A 22,229-nucleotide genomic window follows, 5' to 3' on the forward strand; every position below is an offset into this window, starting at 1 on the left:
GACTCGATTAGTAGTTAATATTACTGTTAACTTAAGTAATAAATGGTATTAAGAGTTTGGATGTGTATGTAAATAATTGCCTAATTGGATTTAAAACAAGACACAAAATTAAACATGGCTAATCAACATGGCTCACCCATCTAAAATAAAAAATAGTAACTACCATTTTTATCCCATTTAAATATGTTAAGATTTCTTGAATCAATTTCTCTACAGATTTGGGTGTTGGATTCAAGATAGAAGTAAATTATTTTTCTTAAAAAAATGATGGTAAAAATGTTTAAATGGTAAATCGTAAAAATTGATAGACGTAAATAGTTACAATTTTTCTTAAAGTATAATACTATAAAAGAAATGCTTAAGAAGATGAATCATATAATACTGGAAAATTGAAATTGTCATGGTACAAAAATTGTTTCTGAGTAGAATCATAAACCATTTGATCATCACGTGTTATTTGTGTAAGCAGATAAAAAGTGATCAATTAGGATTAATATAACAGGCCTCGACACCTTGGGGTTTTATCACTTTTCAAATTAATATAATTTTATTCAGTCCAATTTTAGATAAAGAGTATTACATTAACTAATTGGAAGCCTAAGAAGCTAAGCTCCAACAACGTACTACTATATTAATTGAACAGGTTGTCGTGCTAGCCTGCCAACGAGCCTCATGGGTAACCTAGCCAAGGGAGCCGAAGCAGGGGGGGTAACTCTACCTTCCATGTTAATTCCTGCAATATTACGCCATTGGGGGCTCGAACCTGGGACCTCCTGGAGCGCATGAAACTTTAGGAAACGAGATGACCAGCTGAGCTAGTTTGTATTTTAATTGTTAGAACTAACCAATTTTCTATTTCAGAAAGCTAGATTTTAGGCTAGATTAGATATGTTTAATATATTCGTTTCATTTTTCAGGATTACAATTAAGAAAGTTAATGTGAAAAACTAGTATTGATAAATAGTTAGCTAATTGTTATGGCTAGCCAACATGATGATTTTTGTTACGTGCACACCTCTTTAAAGAGTGTGCATAAAATTGAACTCGAGTGTGTTAACCAGAAAGAAGAAAGACGCGTGAAAACCAAGAAAGGAAAGAAATATTCCCGAGAATATATTTCTTTATTGTCGAGTTCTGACGAGATTATCTGGAGTTATTAGAGGACATTCTTAGTCCTATGGTGCATAAAAAGGTTGCTTGGGAAAACACACAGTTTTTAAAAACAACTAAACACATAGATTAATAGACTAACGAAAATAACATAACACAATTCCAACACACATAAGTTCAAGATATAAGTTTTTACCCCGTATTTGTCCATATGTTAAAAAATATAAGTTTCGAAAACAAAGAAACCATTCATTTATTATCAACATCCCCACCGTGTCCACGGTCACGACTATATCCACGACCACCTCGTCCTCGTGTAGTTGGTAGTTCTTCGACGGCATCTTCATCGCCACTATCATGTTGGGAGGTGTTTGGTTGCCCATGTGAGCTATTTTTCGAAATGACTTTCTTCTCTGACGGTTCCCCAAACTTTTCATAAGCTTTTACATCTTTCAAGGCTTATATACTGCAATTGAAAATGCAGGGGTACCTAGTACACCACCAACTTTTTTCATTCGGCAACCTATATAGACATCCTTGACAATATGTATATAGAGTTTTTGTCTCAACCTCTACTCAATAAGTATGTATATAGACACAGAGTTCGTGAACCTGAGTGTTAAGCAGAATACTTGGACGATCTCAAAAATCAATATCCAAGATCAATCTAGTCGTATCCAAATAATCCAATCGGAATTCTGCCAAATAATTAAACTTGTATGAATCTACCCAAAGGTAATTCATACAAGTAAAGTTTGAAATGATGTTTCATAGTTTGTTGAATATTGTTTTTCTATTGGATCCAAAGGGTTAAATATGAATTGTAGTTTACTATACCTGAAGTGTTAGTCTTAAACTTGTCAGGATTCTTGTATATCGCAATTCTACCCAAAGGTGAACATGCGGTGATACTAAGTTTTGTTACGAGTTTAAGAGGTTTATGTTTGCTTTGTTACTTAGCAATTTTGATATTCTAGTATCATGGTTTACCCAAAGGTGAATCCCCGATGTTGATGAATCCATGCTAATGTTTGTTTGTGTAGTAAAAGTATAGGCAAAATTGTAATATGGTAGAGTTATGAAGAACAACGGGAGTATGATAACATTGTTTTGTTTATCATCTTAAGTAAGTACTTGTTCTTGACGTTTAACTTTTTTAAGGAACGGAAGATAAGTATGAGATCATTATAGAAAATCCCTTTCGATAACTATTTTGGGCACATATAAAGATCTCTTTGGAGACGCAAACTAATTTTTTTTTTAGAGATTAATCCAATAAAGAGATGAATAAAGGGTCTCGGTGGAGACACATTTCATTTTGCAACAAAGGTTTTCTCTTCGGAGATATATCTCTTATTACTTGTTTCGACGGAGACGTTACTCAGATTTGAGCCAGTTATATGTTTCGGCAGATATACCTCAATTGAGCTAGATGAATCTCTTCGGAGATGTTAAATGTCTTGTCGGACATACCTCAATTGAGCCAGTTGTATACTTTATATGTTTCGACGGAAACATGCCTCTTGATTGAGCCAGTTGTATACTTTATTTTTTTCGACGGAAACATGCCTCTTAAATAAGCCAGTTATATATTTTATATGTTTCGACAGAGACGAATCTCAATATATTATTATAAGGAAATCTTATAAAGTTGTGATAAGAGTATACAAAGTTGAATTGAGAACTTATAAAGATCGATTCAAGTTGAACTTTTCTGGTTTGAAAATAAAGTTTAAAGTGTGGTTTGTTTTGGCATAAGGTAAAGCCGTTTAAGAAGCTTTTTACTTGAGAATAAAATGACCTGTCTAGTTTTCTGACTATAGAAATGGCGTATGCGTCTTCTAAACAGTGTATAGGTCTGTATGGTCGAATTCTAGATTACCTTTTTAGACTCGAGCTAGCTGCTTTCCGTAAAGGTTTGTTGCTAACCAAAGTGGGAGAATGTTAGACTTTATGTTGGTTTAGCAACAAATGTTAGTTGGTTTAAGGTAATTTTGTTTTGTTTAATCTTGATTAGTGCTAAGTTTGATTACACTTCAGTTGCTTAGTTGTCCTATGACTCACCTAGTGAGGTGTCAACCAACTAACGATAGAAATGGTTGATTGACACATAGGTGTAACTAAGCTCTCTGCTAGCCTCTTATATGTATATGATTTTTCTGATTAATCCACCTAAGAAATAAGAGGAAATAGAAGTAGAAGCTAAGTAATATACTTGTTTCTGTTTTGATATGTTTTTACTTCCTTTTTGTTAACATGTACTCCCTCCGTCCCACCATTAAGTGACCTATTTGGTTTTTAATTTTGTCCCACCATTAAATGACCTATATCACTAAACAAGGAGATATTTCTAAAATTATCCTTTTAATTGATTATAAGAAATATAAGAAATATGCATAATTTGATAGGCATGTTTATATTCGTTACGTAGGTGTTTTAAAGTGCTTTTCAATGGTATAAAGTTTGTGAACATCCATGGTGTAGTTTGAGAGATCAATCATTTCAAAATTTCATTAATTATTATCTATAAGGGTATAATTGTAAAAATTGCTTAAAAATCTCTTTTCCCTTGTTTGCTTTAAAATTTGTGCAAACTTCAACTAGGTCACTTAATAATGGGACGGAGGGAGTATTATTGTGTACCATGTTCTTGATATGTATCATGTTGTTTTTCTAATGTCAAAGATTGTGTTCAGCTAATAAAGTGGTTACTTATTGTTCTTGATAGTTTTTTTCAGATGTTGTAGAGTGTGTTCAAACTAGGGTTAATGAGTGTTTCAGTATATGAGTTATACATAATCATGTTTAAACATAAAGTATGTTGATTATGAAGCTGAAATTCCAACATTTACCACCTAAATTTTTCTCTCTACCGAGAGAAATCACGGGATTTTCTCCCGATAAGTCAACAATTATTGGTCTCATCAGGACAACATCTATGTTAGACTCCAATTTTTGTATCTTCCGAATCCATTTAACGGGCTTTCATGTTCTCATCCATCCATGATCCGATTTAGGATATAAAATAGCATTCTTTTTCATGTGAAAACAAGTTTTATGAATCGATTCCTCCTCAATTTTTACGAGATGGCTTTAGATATCTTATCCATGACAAACTGCCTTCAATTTTGGTTATCAACAATGTAAACATTTTTTATTTACTATTGGTCATCAACAAAACCTTTTCCGGAAGATATTGCTTGTATAACTTCAATCTTGTCTCCTATTTATCTTTCCAAAATCTCGCAAAAACTCCCCAAGAGGCTCTTTTCATTAATGCCTAAACTCCCCAAGAGGCTCTTTTCATTAATGCCTTTATGCACACAAATTGTAACAACCCTACTTTCCACATAACCCGATGATTAAATGGAAAGTATGTCGTTAACTTTCTGCAACAAGGTACATAATCACAGAAAACTAGGAACACGGTTCCGTTACAATTGTATATGCAAAAATGAATTTTATTTCTTAACAAAAATAATGAAGGTGTCTAAAGAGTAGAACCAATATATTAGACTTCAATAATACAATCCACCTTTCAATACGGAACTAACAAAAAATATATATATATATATATATAATGAAGTCTACCCAAAGTAAGAATCCCCACTGCCTCACAACTAGATAACAGAGAAATTAAAAAAAATAAAAGAAGTGTAGATGTCCATCCTCAGTTAGATATCTTCTGAATATCCACCGATACTGGAAACAATTAAACTCCTTCACGATCCCTAACAACACCTGAAAAAAAGTATAATCAACGTGAGTTAAACTCCAAGCAAGTCCACTAAGTCTACGGGCCAGGACAGAACCAAGAGTTAAACCAAGATACCATAAATAATTATTCTCATAAAAAAACATATATAAAGCTTTTGTAAGCTAAAAAGACGAGCTATAGCATTTTATCTATTCGTCCAAATTATATGGATTCTTAATCAAGCACTGTACTCCCACTAAGGTGCCCACTTTATACATGTAGGTTTTCTGTTTCACTAAGAGATCATAGATGAGAACTAATCACTCCCACCATACCAGAGACCAACTCAAAACAACATCCATTTCTGCGACGTACGCACCGGAACGGTATAACAGGACCAACCCCATATATCATTCCTTTACACATCGAATCAACTGCCCGATTTAGAGCACACATCATAAATGATATAACAGGACTAACCACATACACCACTTAAGATTCGATGAAAACTTTCCCAGGCCTAACCCATATCCTGGAACCATGAACCAAGACCTTTGTAAAGCTGACATTTTCACTTGCCCAACTGCTTAAGATACGCAAGTAATATCTAGGTCCTATGAATGCTCTCCTACCCTTATATCACGTATTTAAGGAGTAGTTTAGGCAAATTATCATTTGCCGAGCTAACACTTACACTCTCTCGCTGCATTACTAGGTTCCATCGCAAATACACCTCAACAGACTTTCATCCAAGCTACTGCTCCCGCCCATTTACACGAATGCGCAACATTTAAATAGTTAGGATATTTCTAATCTACTTGACTACCAAACAAACAAGACAAAATAGCAAAAACACCAAACAATATTTTACCTTACTCATACTACTGTGTCTATGAGCCAAAAAGACGGTAACATTCATAAATCAAACTTAACCAACCTAGGAATAGTCAGGTAACATTCATAAATTCCAATTACCTAAAGTATAAGCTATGGATTTTTTTTCCACTCCCTATGACACGTACTAGAGCATGAGACTTAAAATTCCTAAAGTAACAATTTCATTTTCATGGAAGTCTGTAGACAGTATGGTGTCAGATTGGTCTAACCCTATACACATCCATTAATCAATTAACTAACAGCATATGGCCCAAGTGTCCAAAACAATTAGATTTGACTACCAATCCCATTTCCTATAACAGCGAGCATGAGTTCAAGATATCTGAAAAGGCTTCAGTAGACAACAAAGGGTACGATAACATATTACAACATCACCGTTACCATAAGCGCATAAACGATACAATTACCACTAATCCACAAGTACTATACGGGGATATGAAACTTAAACTATCACGGAGTCTTGATAATCACAACAGATCCCAATTTAAATCTATGGTTCCCCTAACACAAAGACAAAGCAAAACTTGCCTCAAATCCAGTAGTAGTCTCGACCGTCACCAATTGAGCTTATTAACTTGAACCCTAAACTGAAATCACACGCCAGGAAAACATCATTAAAAACCTATTGATATTCATAGGGAAAAATAAGATTACCAAATCCATCCAGGCTAATCAAAGATTACAATACACTACTGACCTTTTTATCGCGCGCAGCTTTCTCGCCCGTATCCCCTATTCTCTTCAGCCGCCTAGGATTCTAATCTCTTTTCTTCCTGAGAGTGAAAAAGAGGGTTAACAAGACTAATAATCCTTTCCAATTTATCCCGCCTGGATTTTCTTAACCTAGATTTACTAGTTCAAACTTTTATAAGGACTTTAATTCATGATAAGGGCACCCGCCCACATAATAGCTATAGATGGATTATTTCCATAAATTCATCCCAGTCCCATTATAAAATAAATATAATTAGAATTATTACGGATGGGTATTACACAAATAGAATTGCTTTTACTTTTTCTTGCGCCATGTTTAACAATTTTTAAATAGTAGGAATTACCAATGTGTACCATTATAGTGTTCTTAGTTAGTGGCAGGTCCACCCATTAAAGCCCCAGTAATCAGAGGTCCATAATTAAAAGAAAACATGAAAATTGACCAAATTTTTTTAGCCCAGGTCCTGCACACGTGCGAGATCAGGTATACGTAATATAACAATACTACAAATAACCTTTCCTATTTAATATGTTATAAGCATGAGAAATATTTTTCACATTTCATATTCATTTTCTTCTTCTCTTTCCTCTCACCATTGTTGCAGATGAAGATGAAGATTTGTTTTTGTTCTTTCTCGTTTCTACCGAATCAGATGATGAAGATTTTCCATTGTAATGTTTCTTTTAAAGTTTTGGCGATCTAATTATTGTTGTGCTTGATTATGTTTTCGATCTCCATGGTTGATTTGTCGACTATATATTAGATCTAGATGAATATCACATTTTTTGTTCATTTCGTTGCTAGATTCGATTATGCCACTTCCATTTTAGATGTTTTAGACGTGTTTCAGTTCTTTTTTGTATATGAATCAACAGTACGTATATCCCGTACTGATAGAAACTTAGTTTATTTTTGAGAAGAAGAAGAAGAAGCATCGTTATGATTTACGACGAGAAGATTGTTTGTGTTTCCAGGTATGTATATTAACAATGATTTTCGGTTTCCATTCTATTTTTTCATAGATTCGTTACTAGTTTTTCACATGCAGCTGAAGTTTAGATTATGAATCAGCAGTACATATATGATGTACTGAAAAATTATGCTTTAATTTTGTTATTTTTGTAGTTTTTGATATTTTTTTTCTTCGATCTAGAAGTATATATATGGAATATTGAAGAAAAAAAGTGTTTCGATTCTGGTTTTTAGAGATTCATTACTTGGTTTTCACATGCAACTGATTTTAGTTTCATTTTGGTTGTTTTTGATATGCTTTTAAGTTGTTTTTGTGTATTAATCATCGGTACGTATATGATATACTGGTGGATTTTGATGGAACAAGTTCAGATCTAAATAAACAATCATGTTTTGTGTTTATTTCATTAGTAGATCTGATACTTTTATGGTTTGTTTTTCAGTTTTCTTTTGTTATTATCAATTTTTGATAAACATCACTGTCCAGAGTTCGTCCTAAATTTTATACTTCTCTTGCTGTTTTAAAAGTTTGTGTGGATATAGTTGATGAAAAGAATGTACACAGTTGGGTTTTGCTTAGATTTGTTTATAGACCTTCTTTGATTCATATGTGTAGTATTTGAATTTTATGTTTGTTAGTGATGTTGTGAAGTGTTTGATGAACAAGTGTTCTTGAAATGCATTAGAAGCGTTGGGTATCTTTAGAGAGATGAGAATTGAAGGAGTTAAATTGGAATTGCATGACTGTATCTTACTCATTGCTGGTGCTCCACTTGGTGAAGAATTGAAGGGGATTTTGATTCATGTGTATGTGATCTTCCTCTTATGTGGTCTTCCTCTTTTCTGTATTTCCTTTTAAGATTCATGATACAATTTGTATCTTATCTATCACGGACAGGTGAAGGTGGGAACCCGTTCTGCGTTACTCAACTTTGGATCACCAGTGGATGCATCTCAGCTATATAAATTACTCCATGCCCTTCATCCACATCCTCATTAGAAGAAAAATTAGCAGGCAGAGGTGCACCTGGAACATGTATGTTGCTCGGATTTTGTTTCTTTTGTCATACATACCAAAATAAATAGAATAGTAACTTGGTGCATCTTCTCGATGTTGTTTACTGCTCTGGAACTGTTATCCTCAACTGGATAGATAGACCTCACCCTGTGTAGTTTCTTAAATGCCAAATGGCCTAATGTAGGCTCATGGGCATGCGGATAAGTAAAATGTTAGCCTAATATTTACAGTTAGATAATGTGATTTTGTTAATTGATACTATTTTTTGAAAGATTTATCGTTCTCCCAAAATCATGTAGACCTCTGAGGCAGAACAATTCTTTTTTCTACCACAAGTTTCCTGACTACCTGCTGCTGTGCGATATTGCTGTCTCACTGGAATACCCATTTCTTGCTTCATGTTACAAACAGACACCACCTGATACACAACTGTTTTTTTCACCCTTAGTCACTATGTGGAAATGATAATCTATAGAGTCACAAGACTCATAAATTGTTATTATCAATTATTTTTCAGTTTTCTTTTGTGTATTACCTATCAGTACATATATGACGTTTTCTAATTTACTTATCATTGATTCTTACAGATTTGTACTCTACCTGGAAGCAGTGCAGCAAATATGTACTCGAATTTGTAAGCATTCAGATATATAATCGGATTTGTAAGCAGTACGACAGATATGTACTCAGATTTCTAAGAAGTGCGACAGATATGTACTCAAATTTGTAAGCAGTGTAGCAAATATGTACTCGAACTTTTAAGCAGTGTACCAGATATGTACTCAAATTTGTAAGCAGTGTAGACACACACGTTTGGTAGTAATGGGCATTATGGACATTTCCATGTTTTAATTAATTTTGGACCTCCGGATAAAAAAAAAATCCGGTTGGACCCTACTATAAATAACTATATGGGCCTAGGACCAAACAAGAAATTTTCCTTTTAAATATTCCCCTCTGTCATTATTTCCAACTCTAATCGGATATGAATAAGAACCCATCCCATCTAGTCCATATGTTATTATTCTCCTTTATTTTTTCCTCCATCAACTTTTTCAAAATATCTCTGATCCAACACCCAATTCTCTTGAGAAGAGTATTCAGTATCTCTTTCCTTACTTTCCTTTCTCCTATGCTCGAATCCGAGCTTGATCTTCAGAATGTTGAAGGTTTTCCACTCCACATGCATCATCTTCTATGAATCTCCCATGACCGAGTTGACTCGAAAGGGACCGATTTGTAGACACTAGAGCTGTTAAAGTTGTACAACCACTTCAATTTACAAAATAGTGAAATGAGTCATTGTCCTTAGTGATCCTTTGGTACTAAGATAAATTCTCATCAGGACCAACGGTAAAACATAAACAATCTTATTTTCTCCAACATATGCTATAGTTACTTTAAAAAAAAATTGGGTTTAATGCCCAAAGGTTATATTAAAGTTTAAACCTCAAAGAGATCTATTACCTACAAGCCCAGGTAGCTAGGAAAAGAAAGAGAAAAATTCTCCACCCCGATGCTAACGAGTTTCGAACTCAGGTTGCTGGTATCATCAGCCAACAACTTTACCACTGTACCACAGCGACATATGCCATATGCTATAGTATACTATCGTTCTTTACCCGGCTCAGGGTGGAAAATGAATATAACTGTTATTGGCTTGCTAATTAGACTTGCATGAACGTGTGTATAAGTCATGCAACAAGCTATTTGAGCGAAACTAAAGTAAACACATTTAAGTTTGGTATCCTTTGAGTTTAAGCTGGTATCCTACAAATGGCGGTAAGCAAAAATAATGTTTCTTTTTTGACAAATAGATAGATTGTATGCTTGATTTTCGGTTTTTTTCAAATAATAGATAATCCTTGATCATAGATATGAGGTATTAATCCTTGATTTTTACAATGTTTTGTTCTTTGTTTTACATGAAGTTCAGCAGGATTATTATTTATTTATTTTTACTAAAAAAATAAATCAATAAATTAGATTTTGACTTAAATTAGATTAATAATTGTATGAATAATTGTATGAAAAAGGATAATAATACTAATGTGTTCTTTGTTTTACTTGAAGTTCATCGTGATTCTTTTTTTATATAGAGTATAAAGAGTTTAATAATTATATGGAAAAGGATAATAATACTAATGCATGATTACTGTTCTTTGTTTTACATGAAGTTCATCAGGATTTTTCTTTTTTTTTGTATAGAGTAAACAGAGTATAAAGAGTTCAATAATTGTATGAAAAAGGATAATAATACTAATGCTTGATTACTAATCTTTGTTTTACAGGCAATTCATCAGGAATCAAGATTATACCAAGTCGTCTCCCCCCGGCAAGGATTATTAGGTTTACAAATCCAATCTTTTAACAACTGATGAGGCGGTTATCGAAGTGGAAGCACATGCTGATGCAAGGGCTGAAGCAGCTGGACAAAAAGAATCCAAGTGAAAAAGCGGGGGTCTAACAACACCATCCAATATTTCTCTTAACAATCTGTATGGACTAACTCCGAAATACTTTGCTAGAGAATCAACTAGACAGTCAGACTCAATCTAGATAAAAGTATCTCAAGGAGTTAATATCTCTCTCTTGATTTGATTTTTACTCAAGCTAAAAACAATAGCGAGTCTTTATCAAATACAAGGAATAACTTGGACGGTACCAAAGACCAATGTCCAAGGATCAATCAATATCAATCAACAACCAAAGGTCGGATTTCCAATTGATGATCACGAAAGCACAACCTGTATTATTTCAATTATATAACAAATATAATGCGGAAAAGAAATAACACAGACACCAGAAGTTTTGTTAACGAGGAAACCGCAAATGCAGAAAAATCCCGGGACCTAGTCCAGATTGAATACACACTGTATTAAGCCGCTACAGACACTAGCCTACTCCAAGCTAACTTTGGACTGGACTATAGTTGAACCCCAATCAGTCTCCCACCGATCCAAGGTACAGTTGTACTCCTACGCCTCTGATCCCAACAGGATACTGTGCACTTGATTCCCTTAGTTGATCTCACCCACAACCAAGAGTTGTTGCAACCCAAAATCGAAGACTTGATAATAAACAAATCTGTCTCACACAGAAAAGTCAATCAAAGGATAAATCTGTCTCCCACAGAAAAACCCTAGGTTTTGTTCCGTATTAAAATATGAAAATCATGGTGAACAGGAACCAATTGATAATCCGGTCTTATATTCCCGAAGAAAAACCTAGATTAATCAATCACCTCTCTACAATCCTTTCTGACTACACAAGAGGTTTGTCGAGGAATCACAAACAGTGAGACGAAGATGTTTGTGACTTCTTTATCTTGCCTATCGTAGAACTCTCACGATCTCAAACCAATCAATAGATTGTACTCGTACGATAGAAGATGCAAGATCAGATCACACAACTACGATAAAAGTAGTATCGGTCTGGCTTCACAATCCCAATGAAGTCTTTAAGTCGTTAACCTGGTTTTAGAGAAGAAAACCAAAGGTTAAAGGAGAATCGACTCTAGCGAGCGCACTAGTATCACACAGATGTGTGGGGATTAGTTTTGCACAATGCTAGATGTATCTTTTATATAGCCTTCAAATTAGGGTTTTGCCTTAGTTACAAAGCAATCCATATTCACTGTTAGATGAAAACCTGATTTAGATTCAGAATAATATTTCTCAACCGTTAGATCGAAAACTTAGCTTGTCACACACACACTTGGGTATACGTTTACTGGGTTTGAGAAAACCATGCCCAAACGTGTACGTGTATGTTGGTTTAACATAGTAACCCAAAAGGTTAACCATATGAGCATTTCATATTAACCTTGTTCTTCTTCACCATAACTAGTTCAATTAACTCAAATGAACTAGTTAAATAGTTGTTCAATTGCTATGAGATCTTATGTAACTACACAAGAAACAATTGAAACAAATATAATTCGATTCGATTGAATCGGCTCATGAACTTTATAGCCACGGTTTGCATAAAGCATTCCTTAGTAATTTATGTTTCATGTTCAGAGCACTTCTTTAGATCATAACCACTTAAGATCACAAACAAGTTCGCGGACTTAAGACAACCGGCAGAGTTTTCCAAACTAAGCAGAAAATCTCGGCAAAGAGACTTTCGCCAGTTCGCGGACTGAGTTCGCGGACTTGGAAAAGCCAATTCCTCCGGTTTCTCTCAATCAACAAAGTTCGAAAACTTCGGATTAAGGAATACATGGTTATGTAATCTAAACTCTCATTCCAATCATTGAAACATTCTCAGAGGATGTTATATAGCCGTTATTCACAGACCGTTTCACGTTAGAGCAATTCTCAAAGTAATTGAAACTTTTCATGACTTTCGTCACTAGGTGAAGATAAACTTGATCAAAGCGAAACGCTTTACCAACACATGATTTTGAGATATAGATAGGCGAGATATACTCGGCTCGAAATATCAAATGTGTATGATCCAGTCTATATAGCATACGACTTTTGTCTCATAAGAAGTAGGAGATAGAAGAGATAGACTTTTGAGTGATAGATAAGTTAAAGTCTCCACATACCTTTTTGTTGATGAAGTTCCACGGTTCCTTGAGTAGATATTCGTCGTTGTATGATGAATCGCCATGAAAACCTTGAGCTCAAATACACTTTTCTATCCTAGTCCGAGACTTAGCTATGTAGGCTAGAAATCAAGACTCATAGTTTTGATCACTAACATTGACAAACATGCTTGAGATAGCAACGCATGCGAGGTCGACCGAGCTATGCTCTAACAATCTCCCCCTTTATTAATTTTAGTGACAAAACTATTAATACATATGGAATACAAAAAAGATAAACTTTAGTGGCTCCTATTCCATAGTCTAATCTTCAACGTTCCTTGAAATCTTCGTCCTTCCAAGTACTCCAATGATCCTAAAGGTCGTAAGTTTAGCACCACCGTTGTTGAATATCCGTAGATATAACAATGAGAGAAATCGAGATTCTCGATCATTATTACACAGTGTCATAGTATCATTATGTAACATCAAAGTTCAATTGCATCACGACTTTAAAAATAATACTACGGTGATATGTATCACTCCCCCTTAGTCAATACTCCATCTCGATCATGGAAACCACTCCTCCTTACACAATGATCCGAAAACCATATGTATTTGTAGTGGGAACTACATTATTTCTCCCCCTTTTTGTCAATAAAATTGGCAAAGGTAAAAGAACGGGATCATAATGAAACTTCCACAAGAGACATTTCATAGACTAAAAGAAAAATACATACCAACTTAATTTAGATGCAATCATAAATCCGAAGCTAAATGCATTCATCAAGGAGTTTTAAGATACAAGATAACCCCTATAAAATTCCACATCCGCACACCCCGAAAGATATTACCATTAAGCACAAGTTCAAAAGAACTCTCCCCCATTTGATGTCATTCCCGAGAGAACAACAAGAGCGACCTTAATTTCTAAAAAAAGAAGGATTTTTAATTGGACACCAAAAACCATAGGAAAATGATTTTCTATATCCAAAACTCAATCAAATTAATCACAAGTAAACCCATGATTAATTTAATTGGAATACGCAACTAAATCAAACCACAAAAGTGATCAATTTAATTGATTGTGCTCAACATAAGTAAACTTACGGAGCTACGACTAAGGTAATCATACGGAGACGACTAACTTAATTGTTTACATACTCAACATAAGGAAAAACCTTACGGAATATACGACTACATTAACCAATAGAACATGATTAGTATAGCCGTTTATATACTCAACACAAGAACTTGTGGAATATATGAAGACTCAACTAGACTAATTACAAGAGAACTTTTAATTAATCTAATTGGAATGCAAACAACCAAACTAATCACAAAAGTAATCAATTTAATTGTCAAAAGATTTGCTCGACAAAAGAAGACTTTCGGAGCAAATAACTAAATAACCAACCAAGATGATTAATTTAGTTCATAATGCTCAACATATAGCATCTTATGGAACAACCAACAAGGCCAATATTAATCGACATAGTTGTAAGGTGCTCAACATAAGATACACAATGGAGCCTTCACGGTAAAACATAAAAAAATGGATCAACGAAGATCAATACCGTGGATAACATACAAGGATCTATTTTGTTTTCCATTATAACGACATAATAGACTTTATCCTTGTCAAACAAAAGATTTTATCCTATTTTCCATCAAATACATGACTGCATAGACATAACTTTTGTAATTGTCAAAAGTCCATTCGTCCTTTCATTAATACGAATACCAATTCATGAACGACTTTACTTTTGACAGCATATGGGACCTTCAAGTTCACGGATGCAAACAATACATATCCCATAAAAAAATTGCAATATCACAAAATCATAAAGATCAATACTGCAATAACATCATCCTCCAAATATTTTAAGAATTTAAAAAACAATAAACCTAACAAATAACATAAGAAGATGAAAACAAAAATAGCTATGTGTAGTCACAATCATCGTTATTCAAAGCACTGGTTATTCTTCCAACTAATCCAAAAAGAAGGCATACTGGGCAACAAACTAGTACCAAGATCAGACGAAAAATTAAATCATGTCTGCAACCAGGGATTGAACAAGAACGAGTTCCTCAGTTGCCTTCCTTAGTTCGCCTTTTAGGTAGTCTAGATTTCGTGTTACGATACCAAGTCGTTCGCCTACGACCTTAAAGTCTCCAAGAAGATTTCCTACCAGTTGTGAAAAAATCTGAACTGGCAGTTTGTCTTCGTTTTCATGATCAAGAGCATGAAAGCATGAGATTTCAATAGGACATAGCTCAACATCATCAACCTTGTTACTTACCTACATTGTGCATCAAAAAGACTTTCAGAAAATCTTTTTGCACCTCTGGAACACATTATATATAATGAATTCCATCAAACCCTAGGAAACATGACGTTCGTGAGGGTTGGTCCGTATACTAGAGAAACGGGCCTATGATAGACCAAAGAAGCCCAAAAAGTAAAAGAAATAAATGTTGAGGAGAAAACGGAATAATGTAACATCGAATGCAGTACAATCCTGACAGCTTTCTCAAGATAAAAATCCTGAGAATCATGAGCATCCCTTTTTAACAAGAGAAACATTAAAAAGAGATGCAACATGAACATGTCAGGGTGTAATAAGATGATCATCTTGCTCATCATTATTCACTTCTTCTTTTTCCTTTTCATCGGTATTTAACAAACTACCTGGTTTGGTTGAAGAAGCATTATCAAGAGAAGATTTAGAAGTACCTGGGTTAACAGCATTCCATGTTTTCTTGATATTCCATCTCAGTCAGTTTATGTTGATCTTCATATCAGAGACTCGATTGTTGACATGTAAGAAGTCTGAATTGGAAGTCGATTCACAGTCCTTTTTGGAAAATATAGAGGAACTTAGCTCGTTTTTCTTTCTCATGTTCCTTTTTCTCCTTCCAGACTGATTTACAACACCTTTCACATTTTTGCTGTTTTCCTTCCACCAATGTAGGCATCCTTCGGTTTGAATACATAATAAGGACAAGCCTTATCACAGTGTATCCCTTGAGGCCGAACAGGGTTGATTCCAATCTGTGATATAGGTTTAACAACTTCTTTAGACATCCATGTAAGAATGTTGTGAAGTTTTTCATTCCTTATCCGAAGTCGACACCTTCGCTCAGAGTATCCTTTGTTTCCGCAGTAATAGCAGTTAAAGGACTTACGATCAGTAGTTCTCTTTTGAGCAGATTTAGTAGAATCCTTGTTTTTGCAATCTGACACAGGTTCTTCACATGGAGAAATATTAACAGCTTTAACAAACTTAATCTTACCACTGTTAGGAGCGACTATTCCTTTATATCCCAGACCACGTTTATCATGGTGTTCTTTACAGGCTCCCATCATAGAAGACAGTTTTGTAGAGCTAGAACCGAACCTATTTAGATTCTCTTCCAGTGATTTTACCTTATTAAGAGCAGCAGTGAGTTTGGTTTCCAAGGATTTCTCTTTGGTAAGAAGACTGCGTTCTTTCTCATTGAGACATTTCTGTTGAGATTCACATCTTGCTTCAGTTTCGGCAAGCCTCTTTTTTAACATACAGAGGTTACAAAGAAGACTATCACATTCAGACTTTTTGGAGCGAACCTCTTCTTCATGATCTTTAACGGTAGATTGTAACAGTTTGTATCCGCCATCATAACCTTTGAAGAGTTTTCTCAACTTTCTGTTTTCTTGACAGAGAGGACCCATGTACTTTCTCAAGCAAGCAGTTGTCCTTGTTTCTTTCAATTCACGATTAAACAACTTGATGTATTGAGAAACTTCATCATCAAGACTCCGTCCTTCTTCAGAATCACTATCATCCGAGAGATCATCCAACTGTTCATCAAGAGATTTTCTATAGTTGAATGCAGATTCGGCTGAAGGAGACGAGAAGGAGTTTTCCTCAGTGGTTTCAAATCTTTGAAACTTATCTGAGCAACCATGAACTGATGTTGCGTTGTCAGAGATAGTACTCTTGTCCATAGAGTCAGATCCCTACAAACACGGACTTGTTAGGTCTTAAACGTGTTTGCCTGCTCTGATACCAATTGAATAAGCGGGGGTCTAACAACACCACCCAATATTTCGCTTAGCAATCTGTATGGACTAACTCCGAAATACTTTGCTAGAGAATCAACTAGACAGTCAGACTCAATCTAGATAAAAGTATCTCAAAGAGTTAATATCTCTCTCTTGATTTGATTTTTACTCAAGCTAAAAACAATAGCGAGTCTTTATCAAATACAAGGAATAACTTGGACGGTACCAAAGAGCAATGTCCAAGGATCAATCAATACCAATCAATAACCAAAGGTCGGATTTCCAATTGATGATCACGAACGCACAACCTGTATTATTTCAATTATATAACAAATATAATACGAAAAAGAAATAACACAGACACCAGAAGTTTTGTTAACGAGGAAACCGCAAATGCAGAAAAACCCCGGGACCTAGTCCAGATTGAATACACACTGAATTAAGCCGCTACAAACACTATCCTACTCCAAGCTAACTTCAGACTGGACTATAGTTGAACCCCAATCAGTCTCCCACCAATCCAAGGTACAGTTGTACTCCTACGCCTCTGATCCCAGCAGGATACTGCGCACTTGATCCCCTTAGCTGATCTCACCCACAACCAAGAATTGTTGCAACCCAAAATCGCAGACTTGATAATAAACAAATCTGTCTCACACAGAAAAGTCTACCAAAGGATAAATCTGTCTCCCACAGGAAAAACCCTAGGTTTTGTTCCGTCTTAAGATATAAAAATCAAGGTGAACAGGAACCAATTGATAATCCGGTCTTATATTCCCGAAGAACAACCTATATTAATCAATCACCTCTCTACAATCCTTCCTGACTACACAAGAGGTTTGTCGAGGAATCACAAATAGTGAGACGAAGATGTTTGTGACTTCTTTATCTTGCCTATCGGAGAACTCTCACGATCTCAAGCCAATCAATATATTGTACTCGTACGATAGAAGATGCAAGATCAGATCACACAACTACGATAAAAGTAGTATCGGTCTGGCTTCACAATCCCAATAAAGTCTTTAAGTCGTTAACCTGGTTTTAGAGAAGAAAACCAAAGTTTAAAGGAGAATCGACTCTAGCGAGCGCACTAGTATCACACATACGTGTGGGGATTAGTTTTGCACAATGCTAGATGTCTCCTTTATATAGCCTTCAAATTAGGGTTTTTCCTTAGTTACAAAGCAATCCATATTCACCGTTAGATGAAAACCTGATTTAGATTCAAGATAATATTTCTCAACCGTTAGATCGAAAACTTAGCTTGTCACACACACTTGGGTAGACGTTTACTGGGTTTGAGAAAACCATGCCCAAACGTGTACGTGATAGTAACCCAAAAGGTTAACCATATGAGCATTTCATATTAACCTTGTTCTTCTTCACCATAACTAGTTCAATTGACTCAAATGAACTAGATAAAGAGTTGTTCAATTGCTATGAGATCTTATGTAACTACACAAGACACAATTGAAACAAAGATGATTCGATTTGATTGAATCGGCTCATGAACTTTATAGCCACGATTTGCATAAGGCATTTCTTAGTAATTTAAGTTTCATGTTCATATCACATCTTTATATCATAACCACTTAAGCTCACAAACAAGTTCAAGGACTTAATACAACCGGAAGAGTTTTCCAAACTCAGCAGAAAATCTCGGCAAAGAGACTTTCGCCAATTCGCGGACTAGGTTCGCGGACTAACACGCAAACGAGTTTTTGGAAAATACCAGTAGAAATTCTCGGTACGAGAACTTCCGTCAGTTCACGGACTTGGTAAAGCCAATTCCTCCGGTTTCTCTCAATCAACAAAGTTCGAAAACTTCGGATTAAGGAATACATGGTTATGTAATCTAAACTCTCATTCCAATCATTGAGACATTCTCAGAGGACGTTATATAGCCGTTATTCATAGACCGTTTCACGTCAGAGCAATTATCAAAGTAATTGAAACTTTTCATGACTTTCGTCACTAGGTGAAGATAAACTTGATCAAAGCGAAACGCTTTACCAACACATGATTTAGAGATATAGATAGGCGAGATATACTCGGCTCGAAATATCAAATGTGTATGATCCAGTCTATATAGCATACGACTTTTGTCTCATAAGAAGTAGGGGATAGAAGAGATAGACTTTTGAGTGATAGATAAGTTCAAGTATCTACATACCTTTTTGTTGATGAAGTTCCACGGTTCCTTGAGTAGATCTTCGTCGTTGTATGATGAATCGCCATGAAGTCCTTGAGCTCAACTACACTTTTCTATCCTAGTCCGAGACTTAGCTACGTAGGCTAGAAATTAAGACTCATAGTTTTGATCACTAACATTGACAAACATACTTGAGATAGCAACATGCGAGGTCAACCGAGCTATGCTCTAACACCAAGGCCTTGGTTTCTCCAGAATTCTTATTCCTTGGACCAGCTCATGACCAACAGACAAGGGCTCAACATCAAGGTGTGAAGCCAAGCCACATAACTAGTTTATTTTCAAGGCCAAGTACTACAAATTGGAGGACAACAAAAGTAGTCAGAACTCGTTCTAACGTTGAAGTATTTCAAGCAAGAGGGTGATTGGACAGGTGATGTCTGATGCCTATACCTCTAAAGTTTTTATTGAGGATATTATCTGCATATGTGAGTTGTTGCTCGCCTCTAGGGCTATAGGAGGAGCTGGTGACTCAAATGTTTCAATTGTCCAAACGCATTCTGACTATAGAGGTGCAACTTCTGATATACTCCTCCCGACAAACCAAATTCCCCTTGCCTATATTGATTACATCTTTGTAGCCGTGATTCCTAGAGATGGAAATCTCTTACTTATGGAGGAGCTTTGCAGGCTCCTCCATCTTATCCTACCTCAAACCACACCAATCCCTTTCCCATTACCAACCTCTGTTGATGGGGAAAATATTCTAGAAATGAATTGGAAGTACACTATCCATAGGCCACATGCACCTGCAAGTGTTCCTGAAAACTCCACCATTCCTACTAATAGCACTACCACCCTTTGCAACCGAGGAATTTTTATTAGATACCATCAAGCTCATTTTCTTGATATAACAATCTTCAAATGTAAGTGTTTCAAATTTCAGCTTCTCAGAATTCCACCCCTTAAGATCTCTCTTAAGGTGGCAAAAGAAGTTTTTGCAAGTCTGATGGACTTGGAGGTCCACAAGCAAGTTCAACCTATTACTTCGTATGTCGTTTTGATGCACAACCTCTTGAGAACTCCCAAGAACGTTGAAGTCCTCGTCGAAAAGGAAATTCTTCAGCTGGACTGCACTGATTATGAGTATGTCGTTACCCTATTTGAAGATTTAGTCAAGCTCAGGGGTCAATACCTTACCAGATATCAGTATGCTGATCTTTGTCAACAACTTAACTTGACCTTTCACTGGGCGCTTCGCGAGAGCATTCTCTGCAGTCGCCAAGTCGAAGGTGACCCACTACTCAGCTTGGGTTTCGACAATTGTCTTACTCCTGGGACTGTACAAGTTTGCTACTGAGTTGTGAAACTGGCTGGATCTGTGTTAATGGCAAGATACTAGTTATTGCGAAGGATACTGAAAACATGATTTTGAGGGGTGGTATCTAGATGTAGTCTTTATAGTTTCTTTTTATCTATAAACAGTATTGGTTTGCTATATCTATTAGTCTTTATAGTTTCTTTTATCTATAAGAAAACATGATTTTGAGGGGTGGTATCTAGATGTAGTCTTTATAGTTTCTTTTATCTATAAACAGTATTGGTTTGCTTTTTTTATATCTATTAGTCTTTATAGTTTTTTTTTTATAAGCAGAGGAGAAAACAATAAATAAAATCAAACATCTTATTTATAAATGGGGGGAAAACCAAGAATGGTTTAGATACAATACATTCAGATAGCTGATTACTCGCTGGACGGTGATAAAACATAGTAGGTAAAGAAAGTTGTAAATCTTCACAAGATTGAATGAGAAAATCTCATTTTCTAAGTTTGCGACATTAGCACAACATGACACCCGACATGATGATGTGTTTGGGTATCCCATTCTCCACCAAGGTTTAATGAAGGAACCTAAATTTAACTGAACTAAAATCGCATTCCAAGGCCAATTGGACTCAATTTAGCAAGTAGCGGGGTCTATGCCAGAACAACTGACAAATCTCAATAAACAAAAGTAAAATTATGTCGGGGTGAATCCATTAACACTTTTATTCTCATATATCTCATATTTTAGACACAATTTTTGAATAAAACCTATAAAAAAGCAAAAAAAAACGTATCAAAAGAAAATTTATAATGAGAAACACAAGAAAATATTTGTTTAAACGACAAAAAAATACACAAATCGAATCTACACTACAAAATAACCTCTAATTAATGTTATAAAAAAACACTACGCCAAAAAGCTATGAGGACGATTTTGATTGCATATAAACTGACAACCCTGTGGGGCTAAGGCAGCAATCCAAGCCCTTGGTCATACTTAGAGTATGAAACTCTTCTTCTTTTTATCACTATTGTGTTAGAAGAGGACTTTGCATAATCATATTTGGCGAAGTGATCTATCATCCTTTTCAAATCATTAATCGAATCTACACTACAAAATATTTGTGTATTTTTATACTTCTCCATGTTTATATACTTCTCATATCATTATCTAGACTCGAATATATATGACTAACAAATATTCTTTTTCTTTTGTTTTGTTTTCATATTTTACAGATTTTAACAAAGAGTTAAGCTGGTACAAACAAATGGCAGTAAGTAATAGATACTATATGTAAGTAGTACTTTAAAATGATCTATTTTTTTTGGCAAAAGTTATGTTTTATTAACATATGGAGGTAGTAATAGATATTGTATGCTTTATTTTAGCAAAAGTTAGGTTTTTCCAAATCATTGATCAATAAGATATTAATTTAAAAAGACTACTATTGATATACTATGATACTGGAGATGATACCTAACATTTGTACAAACATAAAAATAAAAGAAATCATCCAGTGTAGATATCCATGTCAACTATTACCACGAACACGGTGGATGATCACGGATCACCTTCTCCGATGCTAAGAACAAAATGAATTTTTCTTTTTGAAGCAACAAAAGGAAATTACATAAAACCTTGTATATTTTTCTATTCTTTAAGGAACAATAAGATGAAAATGATAAACTTGTTTTGACTATGAATTGATGGTGGCATTCTCTAATGAAAAAAGCATTTTTCAACATTAATACAAAT

At 35.0% G+C, this 22,229-nt stretch overlaps 2 long non-coding RNA genes across 2 annotated transcripts; one reads left to right on the forward strand and one right to left on the reverse strand.

Moving 5' to 3' along the window:
- Positions 1–4,591: 4,591 nt before the first annotated feature.
- On the reverse strand, positions 4,592–6,222 carry LOC113273690. The gene is made up of 2 exons (XR_003322550.1): positions 5,502–6,222; positions 4,592–4,851 (listed from the first exon to the last, which is right to left on the reverse strand). It is a non-coding gene; the product is annotated as an uncharacterized LOC113273690 (long non-coding RNA).
- Positions 6,223–7,350: 1,128 nt separating this feature from the next.
- On the forward strand, positions 7,351–9,029 carry LOC113273691. Its single transcript, XR_003322551.1, has 4 exons — positions 7,351–7,393; positions 8,078–8,198; positions 8,290–8,427; positions 8,997–9,029. It is a non-coding gene; the product is annotated as an uncharacterized LOC113273691 (long non-coding RNA).
- The last annotated feature ends 13,200 nt before the right edge of the window (positions 9,030–22,229 follow it).

This window comes from Papaver somniferum, chromosome 4 (genome assembly GCF_003573695.1).
Source record: "Papaver somniferum cultivar HN1 chromosome 4, ASM357369v1, whole genome shotgun sequence".
Lineage (NCBI taxonomy): Eukaryota > Viridiplantae > Streptophyta > Magnoliopsida > Ranunculales > Papaveraceae > Papaver > Papaver somniferum.